Genomic DNA, 15,644 nt, shown 5'->3' with positions numbered 1-15,644 from the left:
GCGCGCCGGGGGCGGGGGGGGGGGGGGGAAGGGGGAGCGTGCATGCGCGGTGCGAGCAGGGCGCGCCGGGCCGGGAGCGTGGCGGAGGCGGGGGCGAGAGCAGCGGGCGCGCTCCCCGCACTCCCCCCCCCTCCCCCCGCTTCCTCCCCCCCCATTCCGTTCCGCTCCATCGGCCCTCCGTGCTCCTGTGAAAGGAGGAAGGAAGGAGGAGAGAAGCGCGCAGAGGCGCTCGGAAACAGCCCTTAGCCCGGCGGGAGCTGAGGGAACCGCTTGCGCCGCGGGCACCCGCCCCGCCGCGCCTGCGTGTGTACGTGTGTGTGCGTGTGTGTGTGTGCGAGCGAACCCAGCGGCGAGCGGGGCGCGGGCTCGGCCCCGAGCGGGGCGCGGGAGGCTGCGGGGTGTGGGGGAGGGAAGCCGCCGTTGGGCGGCGCTGGCGAGGCGAGGCCGCGCGCCAGGCACTGCAGCGGGCGGGAAAGGGCGCTCGCGCCCGGCGGCGGCGGCGGCGCGGGAGCGTGAAGCTGCGGAGAGGGGGAGGGCGGAGTCGTGCCCGCAGCGGCGGGGCCGCGGCTTCTCAGCTCTCCGCCGTCGCGCGGTTAGCTGAGACGGGATGCTGAAAGGCCTTGTCCGGAGGGCACGCCTCGGCTTTTAGGGGCACAGAAGCACAGAATGGTTTGGGTTGAAAGGGACCTTAATGCCCACCCAGTCCCATCCCGTGCCGTGGGCAGGGCTGCCCCCCAGCACCTCAGCTGCCCAGGGCCCCATTCAACCTGGCCTTGAGCGCCTCCAGGGATGGGGCACCACAGCTTCCCTGGGCAGCTGTGCCAGCGCCTCAGCCCTCTGTGAATAAAATCTTCCTAGCCTAACCCGAATTTCCCCTCTTCTAGTTTAAATCTATTCCCCCTTGTCCTATCGCTATCATACTGTGTGAAAAGTCGGTCCCTCTCGTGCTTGTAAGCTGCCCTCAAGTATTGGAAGGCCGCAGTGAGGTCTGCACAGAGGCTTCTCCTAGCTAAACAAGCCCAGCTCCCTCAGCCTTTCTTCACAGGAGAGGTGCTCCAGCCCACTGATCGTCTTTGTGGTCCTGTTCTGGACCTGCTCCAACAGCTCCACATCCCGCCTGCGCTGGTGGCCCCAGGCCTGAGTGTAGTGCTCCAGATGGGGGTCGAGGAAGGCAGAGCAGAGGGGGACGATGCTCTCCCTCTCCCTGCTGGTCACCCCTCTTCTGATGCAGCCCAGGATACGGTTGGCTTTCCAGGCTGCAAGCGCACACTGCTGGCTCATGTCCAACTTTTCATCCATCAGAACCCCCAGGTCCTTCTCCCCAGGGCTGCTTTCAGTTTCTTTTCTTGTCTTGGTCTGTATTCATATCTGGGATTGCCCTGACCCAAATGCAACAGCTTGCACTTGACCTTGTTGAACCTTATTAGGTTCCCTTGGGCCCACTTCTAAACCCTGTCCAGATCCCTCTGGATGGTATTCCTTCCTGTGCGTTCCGTGCATCTAAACGCCTACAAAGCCAGTGCAGAAACTGCTCTTAGAGACACTTCAGTTGTTTAAATATCCATGGCTTAGAGTTTCAGAGAAACAATTCACCTACTACAGGCATGTCCGGCCCATGGGCTGAGATCTGCTCTACTCATATAATGGGTTGAGTATTTGGTAGCAGTTTTCCTCTTATCACTGAGAAATGTGAATTCAACCACTCCGTGATCAATATGGTAAAGACAGTTACCAAACACTACTTCACCCATTAGACATTCTCTGATCACAAGTAAAAAATCTAGGAGAGCACACACCTGCATCTGCTTGCAAGTCATAAGTGCTTCTAAACCATTGTACAGTCTTGACTTGTTTGTTTGTTTTATGGCTTGTTTGGTTAGAAGTAAAGTTAGAGTTTGGAACTCTGTTCTGGTGGTCCTCAGATCTTTTGTGTTCTGTTACGTTTTTATTTTTTAGCATTTCCCGTATGATTGTAGATGAGTTGGGTTTTTTTGGTTTTTTTTTTTTTTTTTTGGCAACTCTATTATGATTGCATGACTTCATAGCTGTTTAATGAAAGGTATCTGTTCTCCTTTTTGTTTTTCTTTCATTTTTATTACTTGATCTGTGTTTCCAGCCATTCTTCTCAGACCTTGTCTGCAGTTTCATTTTTTAGGCAGTTACTGGAATTTTTTTTTTTCCATTCCTAACTGGAGTAGAAATCAAGCATTTATTGTATTTATTCATTGTCATAGTCAAGAAACAATAGTTTAGTGCCACTGAAAAAAGAAAAAAATCAAAACAATGAAATTCATGTCTTAATAAAACAATTACCAATTTCTCTTTGAACTTAATAAATGGAGTAGGAAATCATATATTTACTCAATTTGCTTCTATGTAATTACATTTCACTTGGTCCTGTTCCACATCTGTACTAGCAAGGGCTGTGAAAGCCACACTGTATTGGGTTTTCTCTTGCATTAACAGTGTGTTGAGAATTTTTCTCTGTATGCCCCTCAATTACATTCTCTATCCTATTCAATTAAGTATCATCCATTATTGCATTTTCCTAGTACGTTTTAACAATATTTTTGAGAGAATATATTTTAGTATTCTTGCTTTCTCTTTTTCTTTATTTAAACATTGCACAGTCATCTTCTGGTCACTTCCTATAGATAAATAATCTTCTACACACATGTTTTTTTTAACCAACACCTAAGACCTATCCTAGTAAATAAAAAAATCTTTGTTCCTGTACACAGTCTTTGTTGGTCTTCTCTGAAGAGTCAAAAGCATTCATGACACCTGTATCACTTTGAATAAGCAAAGGATTTTTATCGTATTTCTCAAATTCTATATTCAACAGTCGTATAATAAATCTTAAACCAATAGTTTCTTTTCTGCTTATTGAAATACTGTAAACTCATAAATAAGATCATTTTGATCTTCCTCTGTATGATCGGTCATTTAGTCAGGAAATACTACACAGATGTATGGCTACAGCACTGAATAAAGCAAAAAAATCCCAACAGTTTTCATAATCAGAATATACAGTGCAAGGGTATATAGAAACATGGAACTTAGTATGAATATTTACTTTACAAGTTGCAGAGATGCCCGTGACAAATACTTTCATTCCCTGCATAATCTTAAACAGTCCTGGAGGCTGTAGTGATAATGCTAAACAATGTGTAGATTATTTCAATGCGAAAATCATCAGTGATATTAAAACAGACACTTATGTACATAGTTCTGAAGTTTACAATTGTGTTTAATCTTATTAATCATTTACATGATAATTAACAATTAAGAGTTAGATCTTTTTTATTTCTTAAAGATTTAAAAAAAATCATGTAAATATGTGTATCAAAACAACATTGGCTGTATCAATGTAAACAGTAAGAAACTTCTATGTGGTTAAAATGATGACATCTCCAATACTTATTCATCTTAGAAGACTGACTGTTCATTTTACATCAGATGAAAAATTAGCTTTGCTTTACTTCATTTTACTAGTGGAAATCACTGTGGCAGGTCATGGAATTTACAGAGCTGGGAAAAGGACAGGACAATATTGTGTGTGTTAAAGAACTAGAGGGGATTTTTGTGTGTGTGTGTAATTGTTTTTCCTACATCATATAGTCTACTACTTGAGTAAAATGAAGATTTTATGGCCTACTTTTAAACAGTGATTTGAAAATCACAATGCAATACATAAACAGCCCATTAGTACATTCATTTAGATTTTCAGTGTTAAAATTGTGCAGCACGAGACATTTTGATGCGCTACAAGCAGATTCCTCAAGAGCACAACATGCAAATGGTATTGCCTACAGTAGCGTATATTTTTGCACAGAATGAGAATTTGCTCTATCTAGTAGTGTTACTGTGCTCTTTACGTCTGACATAGTTTCCATGGAAATAAATAGGAGGCATTACTTTCTGTGTGGCCCAAGACAATTCCTCTTGGCTCCGTGCAGCCCAAGCAAGCCAAAATGTTGGACACCCGTGACCTACTAGAAAGAAATACAAGCAATTACTGCATCATCCATCTTCCACCTCTTTGCTTTCGTAAACCATTTGTGAGATGCTAATGTGATGGTGCAGCATTCAGTGAAATGATATGTGAGGATATACCGTGTTTAAAATGTCACAATGTCCTTCTGAACGTGAGCATGTTGTGCTAGGCTTCTGAAATAGAAGACAAAAGGTCAAGATCACAGGTCCAATAAAAAGAGCTAGAACTGAAAATATAGAAGGTAAAACGTAAGAACAAGAAAATGCAAGAACTGGAAAACACATCTCTACCAGCATGTCTGTGGGTTGGTATATATCATGTCACTTTGCCAAAAGGAAGCATTCTTTCAGTCTACTGGAAAATACCCTTCTGCAGGAAAAGTGTGACCAGGAGGCAAAAATGTCCTGATTCTATGTCTGAACAAAACACTCTTCCTATGAAATTGCCCTGTACCCAGCTAACTGAGATTAATACTCAGGCTTTGAAGTAGATTCACTGTTTTTTATCTGATGCAGCAGACTGTGGGTACTGTGGAACTGTTGAACTAGCGGGCTGTTTCCAGACTGTTTTCATTGCGGGGATATCTGTAGGGAAAAAGAGACCTTTGTAGAATGAACTTGTTGGTTTAGAACGAGTCCATCCTGCATAGCGGGAGTGTAGAATGACAAGTGCCACATTCTACAGCCACTGGGAGATACCAGGCAAGAAATGCTGAAGATTTGTTTCTAAAGTGTTGAAAATGGTGACTAGCTTTAAAATATGTATTTAAGAGTCAGGGTGTTCTTGTGCGTTTGTGGTGTTTATAAAGTCTGTATGAGTTACGGTGATATGAACATCATAATATTGTAGCCTGTTATGAATACACTGCCATTATTCAAATTCCACCTTAGTCTTGCAGAAATTGTCATCATACAAGGACATAGATTTCCACGTGATATTTGGATATCACATGGAGTTGGATATTTCATCATGCAGAGCTGGCAAGAGAAAACAAAAGTACAAAACGTCCAGTATTTGTGAAAGGGAATCACTGAGCCTGTTGGCATAATCCCACACGTCAGCAAGGACTGTCCATGTCTCTATAGAGTACAAGTGAATGTCCTGGAACTGAGGAGGACAGTCACTGAGCAGATGCTCCTTGCAGAGTGTGTTACTCGTAGCAACCTGGCAAATTTCCCAGCACAAATTTACATGTGACTCAGTCATGTTTTTGCATCATTTACTCAATTCTGTCTTTTCAAGCATCTACAGAATAGTAGAGACAAATGAGGAGGAACAGAACACAGGTGATGGAGGTTGGTGGCACAACCCTCGGTACCACTGCATCAGTAGAAGAGAAGTTGATACCATCTTGCCACCCCACCAACGGAGCTGTGCCAGTGTTTGCACCTATGCTAGAAGGCACACAAGTCCTTTCTAGTGGCAGAATAATAATTATACTGCACACCTCATTACTGACACTGTCAGACTCTCTGTTTCTGTCTCCTCCTTGTCCTTTTTTAATATATACTTCTTGACGTTGATGGGTTTTGCATGCCATTTCTTTACTCATGTTTTTTTTCCCCCACAATTTCTTCTCTGTATCACTACTATCCTCTCATTTTCCCTTTCCCTTCCTATCAGTTTTCTAAAACTCCTGAGTCTGTATGACATCCTTGTCTGATTCAAACCATGCAGGGAGTGAGAGAAGAAAGATGAATGCCACTTTCCAATGCCAAGTGTCAGAGGTATATAATGAAAACTTCAATTTCTTGCATCTTGTATCACCATATTCCTGCCTTATGCATTTTTGACCTCAGTAACGTGGTACTGGTGCTAGGTAGTGACTCAAGGGAGCAACAGTGTTTAGTATCATTCACAGAAACCAATGAAAAGAGGAAACTGAACACACGTGAGATGTCCTGGAGAAGAAAGAAAGTGTGCTGCAAGGCATATTTGTTCAACATGCAGTTAACAGAAGGAACTGCCATTTTGTGAACTATTTACTTGGTGTCCAGTTTGTTTGCTTAAGAAGGGTAGACAATTTTTTTTTTTTAATTTAAATAAATGATATTCTAGTGTGAGAGAATGGGCAGAGGGGTTACCAAATTACTGTGACACTTTGTTTAACAAAACACAAAGGCAAACTTCCTATTAGCAGCCTTCACTCTAACTACACCGCTACATAACAGAAATGATTTCTTATGCTTTCCTCCTCATGTCTCTTCCATAATACAAGCAATATAAAATCAACACCATGGCAGAAAGAGGCTCAAATTCTGAATTTGTAAGATTTTTTTTTTTTTTTTTTTATGTAGCAGTTAATTTGTGGATGTTTTTCTAAACAATTGAATGTATATTGGGAATTGCATGCTTGAAGACATAGAGGTGGAGAGATTTGTACAGTGAACAAGTTGTGCAGTTCTGTGCATGAGATTCTGTTGAGTGTTAATGGGGTTTTGTACACACTTGCTGGTAGCTACTAACTTTCACTTTTTAAATAACTGAAAATTGTACAGTGAAGGACACTTTTGCTGAGTAATAAATTTTACACATTTCAATCCTTTTCTCTAAGGAGATTAGAATGTTTTTAGCCTGTTAACACCTTCAATTTTGATCTCACTGTTGAAGAGGAACATTTGTTGAAATAGTGGAAACAATGTTATGATAATAAAGCAGAATTCAAAACTGATCTCATCCAGTAGCAAAGACATAAAAGATGGCTGAAAAAAAAAATCACCCCAAGAAAACATCACCACATTATTTGGACTGAGCTGGATTTGGGTTAGAGGCAAAAAACCCTCAGTGCTCTGTCAGAACTGTTAAATATCAGTGAGTGTAACCTGCTTAAGAGTAAGAAAGAATTAGATAAAGGGAAGAAAGGAAGAAGTGTTTGATTTATTTGGAGGGAATAAATGAGCCTAGAAAGCTAAAAAAGTTATCCTGCGTACTTAATGGTTGAAAAAAAACAAAAACAAAAACAAAAACAATTTTCTCAGGTCCATGACAAACACAAAACCTTCATGATATGTCATGACAAATATAGAAGAAGGACTATCTCCTGTACCTCCTTCTCTTCCCCAGACTAGCAGTCACTTTGATTGTATTAAGTATGGCATTGTTTTACGTTGTCAGCCATCTAAACTAATTTCCATCAACTTACCTTCTAAAGAAAGACATACATAAAGTAACAGCATACACATAAATGGACACTGAAGTTCCTCTGGTGCTTACTCTTGATTACAGTACATCAGAGAAGAACAAGACTCACACGTTGCCTGCCTACTCTGAAATGTAACTAATTTGCTGATGCAAATTATGATACTGCTTTTGGCTGACATTTTTGGTTTCAGAGTTACAGGAGTTCTGCAGAAGATGGCAGCCTCAGATGTTTCTCAAGCAGAGGAGGAGAAATAGGGAAAAAAAAAAAAAAGGGAAACAGCTAAGGATATGAGGAAGTCAAAGGGGGAGAACAAATCTGATGCCGGTCTGCGTGAATCTGGTAAAAGCAGTGGGACTGGCTCCCATCCCAGCTTGGACTGGTCAGAGTTGTTCCCAGAGTCAGCACCTGTGGAGAAAGGCCCAGTGCTTCCATTAAGGACCCTGGCCTTGCAGCAGTGGCAGGTCCCATGGAGCACACACGTTACCATCTGTATCCTATTTCTTCTGCAAGTGCAATTAGGGCTTGTGATTCAAATAGTTTGGTTTCTTATTTGCTGTTGGAGTACAGCACACATTCCTTTGTTGGGAAAAGCATGCAAGGAAAAAGAAAAGGGAGAAAAATACAGCTTCAGGATTTTTTAGGGGCTCCAGGAAGTGTTGTGCAGTGAGACACCTTAAAAGCACAAGCTATTTCCCTTCCTCAACGAGAATACATTAGGATGACTGGATTATAGTGACAAAGACACTTACTTAACTTAATGGAGAGAAAATACCAGTTGAATGAAGGGATACTTAGTCCATAGATGAAAAACCTGAATTGCCTATAGCTGGAAGCTCAAACCATGAATCCATTCAGATAGGCAACGATGCATGTATATTTTGAACAGAGGGAATGATTAACTGTTAGAGCAAAGTAGCAAGAAAACTAATGGATTCTCCAATTTTTGAAATCCTTAAGTGGAAAATGAACGTCTTTTAAAGTTATACTTGGTCACACACTAGTTAATTGTCTCAGAGCAAAATTAGCAAGTGACATTGTGTCCTGTTTTCCAAGGGAAGACAAATTAGATGACTGTAATTGTTCTGTGTAGCTTGCCAGTCTATGAAATACTTCAACTGCCAAAACCTTACATTAGAAGAAAAATTATGCTTTAAAATTGATCACTCCAAGGGTAAAATGGCAGAAATAAGGCTACTCTGGTAGTCTTCACTATGATCCTCTGTGCATTTTCATTATGATGCACTCTTAACTGCTCAGTTACTTAGATTTTCTTTACAATATGGACCATTACCAAAGTCATAATCCTGAATATTTAAAAATTACAGACTTCTGTTGTATAGATCTACAGGATCTATAGGATTCTCTTCTTTCACATGGGTTAGCCTTTAGGTGCAATGAGGAACCAGTCACATGAAGGGCTGGCAGAGTGGAAGGCACTTTGTATCAGTATCACATGGAAGCGCGGAACTCTGATCTTCCCAAGGATATGGGAAATCTTAATCTTCAAGGAGAGAGGATACTCCATTAGGGCATATATATATATATATATAAAGTGGGATCATATATCTTTGTTCTGTGTTATATTTCAGTATGAAAAAAAAGAGAATAATGGTTGTACGATTTGGTGAGTACAGAGAAGTTTACTGAGGCATAAGCATATATACTGTAGGTAAGAACGATTTCCATCACACCAGAAATACCTGAGAAAGTCTTATAGAACATTAGAATTCAGCATCATATTTAAGGAAAGTTATAGTTAGTATTGTCAAAGAACAATGATCAGCAACCATTTATCAGCACATCAGTAGTACGCACTTGCAGCCCAGAAGGCCAGTCATATCCTGGGTTGCATCAAGAGAAGCATGACCAGAAGACTGAGAGAGATGATTATACCCCTCTGCTCTGCTCTTGTCAGACCCCACTTGGAGTACTGTGTCCAGTTCTGGGGCCCCCAGCATATGGACAGGGAGCTGTTGGTGTGGGTCCAGAGGAGGGCGACAAAATAATCAGAGGGCTGGAGCACCTCCCATACAAGGACAGGCTGAGCTGGGACTCTTCAGCCTGGAGAAGAGAAGCCTTTGAGGGGACCTAATAGCGGCCTTCCAGTACCTGAAAGGGCCTACAGGAAAGCTGGGGAGGGACTTTTTACAAGGGCAGATAGTGACAGGACGAGGTGAAATGTCTTTAAACTGGAAGAGGGTAGAGTTAGACTGGATATTAAAAAGAAATTCTTTACTGTAAGGGTGGTGAGACACTGGAACAGATTGCCCAGAAAGGTTGTGAATTCCCCCTCCCTGGAAGCATTCAAGGCCAGGCTGGATGGGGCTTTCAGCAACCTGGTCTAGAGGGAGGTGTCCCCACCTATAGCAGGGCGGTGGAACTAAATGATATTAAAGGTCCCTTCTGACCCAAACCATTCTATGAGTCTGTGATTTTGTCTGCAGGAATCATCCCCCTGTGTAGATATTTTGAATAATCTCCTGAATACATCCAAATTAATAATTGTGTCTTTTAGTTCAAAAACGTATCTGGAAGGAAAAGTTCTGGAAAGGGTTAATAGATTTGAGCTATGATCAATATATATATATATATATGTTTGTGCAATCTTCAACAAATTGCCTTGTCCCAGTTTTCTAAGTTTTTGAGGACTGCAAAGATGAATACATCAAAGAGATGATGAGCAGAAAATACTGTTAAGATAACATAACTTCAGTAGTACCAGGTGAACAAAAGTACCAAAAACAGAGATGCAATGCCTACAGCATAAAAAAGGTACGATACAATAGATATGGCAAAAAAAAAAAAAAATCAATTTGTAATTGGTCTGCTACAGCAGGAGGTTATAGTACTCTGAGGAAACATTTGAGTTTTCCAATTCTGAAGTGCCTGTGTAAAAGGGGGAAATTGAAAGAGATCCATAGAATATATCTGCCAAGCACTAGATTGATGGTTAGCTGTGGTGTACTACTTCTCCTAGCTGGACTTTCTCTGAGGACTGTGTTGCTTCTGCAGCTTTAGGATTATCAGACTTTATGCCCAAACATGTTTTTCTTACCATCCTGCTTGATTAAGGTTCTTTCAGCTGTTTGTGTCCCCAGTACAAGCGTGTGCATTTTGTAAACTGACGCACGATGTCATATTGATGTGGGCTTTGCAGTCAAAATCAGGTTGTGTGACTCAATGCTGTGCAAGTTGCATGTCTTGCAGGAAACATGACTCCAAAACTTAGTGCATGTTATGTGAATTATTAGTCCCATGAATATAAGTAGGAGCTACATATGCTTGGTTTGAGCTGTTTATATTTTACAGCTACTGTCCATCGGAGACACAGAAACCATACAAATACTTTCAGCAGCTGTGGCTGCCAAATTATGTAGAGCAAGTGAACATTGCTCAGTCTCTATGAGTTCAAAGAGACTTAATCACAGTCATGCCTTATGGTCATCTCAAGCATTACTCATTCTGCTTTGCCTAATGCATATTTTGGATTTAAATGCCCACTGAAATCTCTGCCAAAGCTGACAGTGGTATAACTACAGCCTGTGCTGGCAATATAGCAAGCCTTTTTGCTTGATATGTGCTGTGATTACAAAATAAGGTAGGGTTGCATTAATTGTTTATTGTACCTCTGCAGCATAATTTGCAAACTTACAGTCTGATTATTTTATATATTAGCTACTAAACTAATCTGTATTTATTGTTCAATCACAATTTATTCCTCAAAGAATTCAAAGTGGATGGCTAAGAATTATTCTCTGTTTTTTGGCTTCTGCAGATTTGTTTCTCTTCCTGTTTTTTTTTTTTTTTTTTTTTTTTTGATGTGAATGCAGAAAGATGGTCTTGGGAAAGAAATACATTCTGAAAATAAGAACCTCTTTCTGGAAAACCACAGAGGAGTTTCACAATGAAGATACCAACCATCTGACTGCAATACTGACAAAGACACAGCAACTTCTCAAAGACAATATACATAGACGGGCCAGGAATAGCTATGTAATGCTATAATGGGATGGAAAGTACCACAATAATAATATGGTGGCAAAGTCTTTGGCTGCAGCAAACAAGAACGAGCCCAAGTGCAGCAGCCATAGATGCAGAAATAAAGGAAGAGAACTGCTTACCTTTGGAAGGCAACAAGTAAACAGGGATCTCCATAAAGAGATGCCTTCACCACCACTGCCAACCCTTAAATGAGGTCTGGGAAGGGTAGGACCCTGACTCCACCCTTTCCAGTCACCCAGGTATATTGCTTGTACTTTAGCTTCTCTGGGTTGGCCCTGCCTTCTCACCAGGTGCTCAATCACTATTTCAGGCTATGACTTAGCATTTCAACAGCACACTACAGCAACACTTTCTCAGTTCCAGTATTTGTATGCAACATAAAGGAGGAAGGGATAAGGAGAATAAAAGAGAATTGTAGTAGTTTCAACTACTATAGGCTTTTCTGTCCTAAGTATCATCTCTCCTTAAAACAAATACTTTTAGCCATTGCTGATGTTCATGCCCATTTCATGGAGATAAGTGCAAATAAAGCAGATGTGTGGTAGATTGTTTCTAAATTTTGACTTTCATTCTCTGAGCTTGTCAAAGGCAAAATTAGATATTCCACATACTGTTGGAAGAGTGCTGTATGTAATGGTAACATTAACTGAAATGATATTGGGATTATTTAAGCATATCTTTAGTTAAATTTTTCTTCAGACTAACTTCAGCAGTTTCCATATTTGCTCCCATTATCAGTAAGGTGTGTGGGTAGTAGTGGATGTAAAAAAAGTTTTTGGAGGGGATTCAGCCTTATTTTTGTGCAATTATATCCTATCATAGTTCATAAAATGACACCAGGCCTATTCCCATGCATATTTAAGCAAATCTGAGTGCTGGGATAACTATTACTTTGAATATGGGGGAATATGGCAGCTGTTTCTGATAGGCATTCTTTTACTGTCCCCAACAGATGCCTATGGGATGAGTCCTAGCACGCTCTAGAAGCACCCTAGCCCACATGATTGGTGCTTTAATTATAGAAGTCCTGATTTCAGAGGAGTCTTTCAAACAGCCCGAAACTTGGCAGAAGCAAGAGTAAAGTGACAGCAGCTATAAACTTCACCTCTTATATTGATATAGGTTCTGTAGATTTCCTTAGTTTCAGTAGCAGAAAGTCCTCTATTTAGTTACAGGATATCCACACAGTATTTCAGTAATCTTCACTATTTCATTTTTATCCTATGTGGACATCCTGCCATACCCTTTGGCACTTAAGAGAGAAAATACTTTTAAGGTGATATACTGCATACAATCTACACAGCTACCTTATTACAATCTCAAAAGCCCAATTTAGAGAAAAGTAGCATTTTTTGTTGTTGCTGTTATTGAAGTTCACCAAATATATTTCCATTCTCCAAGATTATCATTTGCTAAGATAATCATCTGCTTTTTTTTTTCTCAGAAGAACCTGAGACAGCCTTTATTAGACCACTAGCTTTAAAAATTCAGCTGCAGCTGGATGTTTAAAAAATGATTTTAAAAGGAAGCATATAGCTTGACGAGTTAATTCCACTATACTTTTTAAAAAAATATATTTTCTTCAGTGACATTTTGTTCACAGTGTTTAAATATTTCATGCATCTTCCAAGTCAGGAAAACTTGTTGGACCATTAGATCGGTATTCTATTACTGTGTTAACATACTACATTAACTGTTAGCATTATTATATGTGTTTACGTGTTTTGCTGTGATAATTATCAGATCAACTCAGACTAAATAGGTCACAAAAGCCTTAGGTATTGCTATATTCTATATAGGCTATATTCTCTGGTAGTCCTTTACTATTAAAACTTTTTGCTTTCTTGTTGTGTAGAAGCAATGTAAACCATGAATTCTGCTCAGCCAATTACTTTGCTTATCCTGAAATATGCAATCTGTTGTTCACAGGAACTCCCTTTAACAAATAATAGAAGTGAACCTTGGGTACTCACTACCATACAACTTCTCCTGATACAGCCCCATGCAGGACACCATTTCCCCCTCTTAATATCATTTTTTCAAAGCAGACCAGAGTGAAGATGTGACAGATTTCCCTTTCCAGTCTTATTTTAAAGCATTTTCAGCTTGTCTGACTTTGATAGCATTTGACTTCACCTAACTCTTCTCTTATTATCCCCTGAGTACTATGGCCCTGTTGGTCACTGTCTCTAATCCAGTCTTACAATTCTCCATTGAATGTCTTTCTCCTCCTCTTAAATCCCCACATGCTCTGACTTCAGTGACCTCCTTGTTGATGGCCAACTTTGGCTGTCTTTTTCCTCATCCTCACCTCTGCTCAGTTTAAAAGTTTAGCTCAAAACTCTTCACAAGGCTGATTTCCCAGTTATGGTCTTCATCAAATAAAATTCTCTGATGTCTGGCTCTATTCCACCTCATTAAACTTCAGTTTCTTGCATCGTTGCTTTTGGCTTCCATCATCATGTTCCATCACTTGTTCTGCCTGCCAAAATATGTATCTTAATCCCTCTTAGCTGGTCTGGCTTTTAAATTTCTGTTTTCCTTGGTTTCTTTGTATTTAATTCTTCTTTACTTTGCAGAGAGGACTGGTTTTGCCTCCACTTTAAGGTCTTTGCATTGTCTATGTGTCCTCTCCCACTGCAAGTCTTTGGTATTTTGTCCTCCCACTCTTAATTCTCTTTTGTCTTTTGCACTGCTGCCTTTCTGGCTAAGAGAATCCCATGTTCTCAGACCATATATTTTCTCCCGGGCAGCCCATTGAGGTACTGTTTTGCATCTGTTCTAGGAATTCTCTATAAACAGGCACAGAAGTATTCCTCAAGCTCTCCTTAAAAATTCTTCTTTCAAAATTCTTGGTAGTAAATAAGCCATGTATGCTGGGATCCTTCACCAACAATATCCCTTTCTATCCATCTGTGTTCTTTTATCCAGTAATCTCTTTTATTCCTCTTTGTTGGAAAAACCCACATTTCTGTTCTGTATTTTTATTGTCATGCAAAAAGGAGTCATGGCCTACAAATAGGGCATCAAAACTGTGTGGTAAACTAAATAATATACTATAATATTGATGAGCCTAAATTTTTATTGCTTCCTTTGTTTTTACTGGACTTCAATGCTCTGTGAAATAAATCAGTAAACATCCTGTCAATATATTTACTTAAACCTAGTGGCATGGTTAGGAGATTCCAGGATTGTGTATTTGTGCTAGTTCTTATGGGAGAAAAATGTAACAGCTTGGATCAAAACATAATACTTGCTTTATGAGTTACCTTCACGCAGTTAAATCAGCTTCAACAGTTTAGACCTTCAAGTAACTATAGCCTTCAAACCACGCTTGGCTTTGTTTTCGTTTGAAATCTGTGCTGTAATTATGAGTCTCTTCTGACATTTGCTTTGAGTTACTGCCAGGTATCGTGTAGAAAAATCCCTTTTAGAAAAATACAAGTCTTCTGAAGCAAAATTCTGAGGCAAGATCATACTTCAAAGAAGTACTACACAAGTTGTTGCATGAAGTGTTTGGAGATCTGTGGTTTTAAAGGGCAAGCAGGCTTTAGAAGAAATAATTTTAGCTTCTAATATCAGTGGAATGTATACATTTTGTATAACGTTTAACAGATAACCAAAGGATTGGATCTGGAAATGGGTGGACCTTCTAGATTTGTTTGCTGTCTAAACAAGATTTTCCACAGTGGAATTCCTTTTTCCTTTCTTCATTTGCTTTCAAGCCATACTCCCAACTGTTTTTCATTAATGACACAAATAATGTCCCCTAGAAGTTCTGTTCACAAATTTGATTCTTGTAGTAAAATCACTTAATAAATCTTCAGTTCCAAATGACTTCTCCTGCTTTCAACACAACCCAACGTATCTGCTATGCATCTGCTATATTTTATAGCCTTTATTTGGGTTATATCTTTCAGATCTCTTTGAGCTTGTGTGACCTCAGAGTCTACAGACTTTATTTTCCAAAATAAATTACGCCTTATAAGATACAAATACTTCTGTTTATCCTTGTGATTTAGGCAGACGTTTTCTCCTACACCTATCACTTTTCCCATTTGCTACTGTGGGAAGGAATATGCATTCTTTAATAACGCATCACAAATTTCCACGTCTTTAGGTAGTTTCCGCCTGCATCTTTGAAGCTGTGAGTTTCAATTCTTACTTGTTAGTACTTGTTGGGGGACAAAGAGACAGAAAATAACATAAAATCCAAATGACATTTTTTACACCCAGCTAGTATTTGTCACAGGACACTTCTGCCTGCCTAAAATGAGGCCACTGAAAACATATTATATGGCTTGTAAGACAGATATATCCATACTATGATACCCTATATGTACTGTTTACAAACACAAGTAACTTTCTCTGCCCAGGATGGCTTTTTAAAGCTGCGTTCACAAACTCTACCACTTCTTTTACAAATGCCAAATCCACTGTAGCAGTTAAACCCACTGAGTTTGTGCAGGATATGTCATCATTCAAAGCACAAATTTTATTATG

Source organism: Gallus gallus, chromosome 2, assembly GCF_016699485.2.
Source record: "Gallus gallus isolate bGalGal1 chromosome 2, bGalGal1.mat.broiler.GRCg7b, whole genome shotgun sequence".
In the NCBI taxonomy this organism is placed as follows: domain Eukaryota; kingdom Metazoa; phylum Chordata; class Aves; order Galliformes; family Phasianidae; genus Gallus; species Gallus gallus.
The sequence above is the reverse complement of the archived record's forward strand: the minus strand, read 5'-3'. Positions refer to the sequence as shown.